The following is a 2,282-nucleotide window of genomic DNA, read 5'->3' as shown; positions in this document are numbered from 1 at the left end:
TAAGATTTTGTTGAGAATTGAGTCACGCATCTATTTAGATCATAGGGTTATGTTTGGTAAGAAGGAAGTGGGTGACGTCCAATACTCTGATTTCCCTTTGCATGAGTACGAAAGCTATCTTCGCTCCCTTATTTCCTATGGTTGGAGAAAAGTAGAAAGGATCCAATGTTTTAGCATGTTAATCATTTTTATCTAAACATTTGCCACGTTGCTTGAAATGAATTTGAAAAATTAACTTTCATCCCTCCCAGAAATTTCCTCCAAGGCTCCAATCAAACAAGGGAAGGTTGATCTTCCTTCCATATTCCTGTCATCCTTTTCCTTACTGTTGGAATGGATAAGTTATTGTATATTTGATTATATCCGAATGACAGGATTAGGAGTTATAGAAATACTAGAATTGTGGGATTTAAATTAAAAGGATAGAGTCCCACTGATAATGTTGTCTCTATCTTTTAGGAGTTAGTTTCATTGTTTATCTCTTTGTAATTAGTTAGAGATTATTCTGTCTAAATGGATGTGGAATGCATCCTAATAAGATATATATCAAAGAAATCATTTTTTTCCTTGAATGTTTACATGGTTTCAGAGCTCTAGGCTATTTTTCTGAAAATTTCGAGCATTCATTGCTCAGGCTAAGATTGCCAATTTTTCTGTCTTTGATCTTACCATTTTCTCTACCATTAACCATCATGTCAAAGGCTACAACATTCACAGAAGTCCTCAATCATCCATCTTCTGATGATCTGCAGAATATCCAAGCAACCTACAGACTAAATAGAAAGAATTATCTCAAGTGGTCCCAATTTATCCGCACATATCTAAAGGGCAAGGGAAAAATGAGTCATCTTCTGGGAACAGGACCGAAGAATGGAGAACCCAACTTTGATGCATGGGATGAAGCAGATTCCATGATCATGTCTTGGTTATGGAACTCCATGACTCCTGAAATCAGCGACACTTGTATGTTTCTATCCACGGCTGAAAAGAAATTTGGAATGCTGTTCAACAAACATACTCGAAGGCTCACGATGCGGCTCAGGTGTACGAGATTAAGGTCAAGACCGCTTCAATGAAACAAGGCAGCAAAACTGTTACTGAGTACGCGAATGCACTTCAGAATTTATGGCAAGAGCTAGATCATTATTGCTGTTTTGAGACCAAATGTCCAGAAGATGCTGCAATCTTGAAGAATTTTATCGAAAAAGATAGAGTGTATGATTTTCTTGCAGGACTTAATGCTGAGTTTGATCAAGTGAGGGTCCAAATTATTGGCAAAGAAGAGATACCCTCTCTGAATGAGACCATCTCTCTAGTTCGGGCAGAAGAGAGTCGATGGGGGGTGATGCTTGAACCCCAAATTCTTGACGGTTCTGCTATGGTGACAAAAATGGATGGGAAGGCAGATCTTCTCGATCCTTGAATCAAGATATTTGGGACAATCGTTGGTGTACTTACTGCAAGAAACTGAGACACACCAGAGACAAGTGTTGGAAGTTACATGGTAAACCACCAAGCAAAGAGTGGGGAAACTAAGGGGGACAACAACATAATCCTGGACAACAACAAAACCAATCATATCTCACCATGAATCAGCCAACTCCAAGCCAAGCCACATTTAATGTGGAGGAGATAGAGAAGTTAAAGGGACTTCTAGGATCACTGGAAAAACCTAGTGGTTCATGCTCTCTTGCATACTCAGGTAAGTTCTCATTTTCTCAAGGGCTAAATGTCTCAGATGAACCTATCAGGAAGTTATGGGTCATTGACTCTGGAGCCACAGACCATATGACTAATTCTTCACTAAATTTTAACACCTACAACCCTTGTTCAAGCAATCGAAAAATAGCAGTAGCTGATGGTTCTTTAACTACTGTAGCTGGTATAGGTGACATTCATATTAGTCCTTTCATTACTCTAAAAAATGTTTTTCATGTTCCAAAGTTGTCCACCAACTTAATATCCATTCAGAAGCTCACACATGATATGAATTGTATTGTGTTTTTCAAACCTTCTTATTGTGTTTTTCAGGACCAGGTTTCGGGGAAGAAGATTGGACTTGCTAAGGAAAGAAACGGGCTCTACTATCTTGAAGAATCAAGCAAGTCACATATGGTCAAGAATAATTTATCTCTGTCATTTCTTTCATCATCCAATAAAGACACTATTTGGCTTCATCATCTTAGAATCGGGCACCCATCTTTTGGAATTTTAAAAACTATGTTCCCCACTTTGTTTAGAAATCTAGGTGCTGAACAATTTCATTGTGATGTATGTGAATT

Source organism: Olea europaea, chromosome 2, assembly GCF_002742605.1.
Source record: "Olea europaea var. sylvestris chromosome 2, O_europaea_v1, whole genome shotgun sequence".
NCBI lineage: Eukaryota > Viridiplantae > Streptophyta > Magnoliopsida > Lamiales > Oleaceae > Olea > Olea europaea.
The sequence above is the reverse complement of the archived record's forward strand: the minus strand, read 5'-3'. Positions refer to the sequence as shown.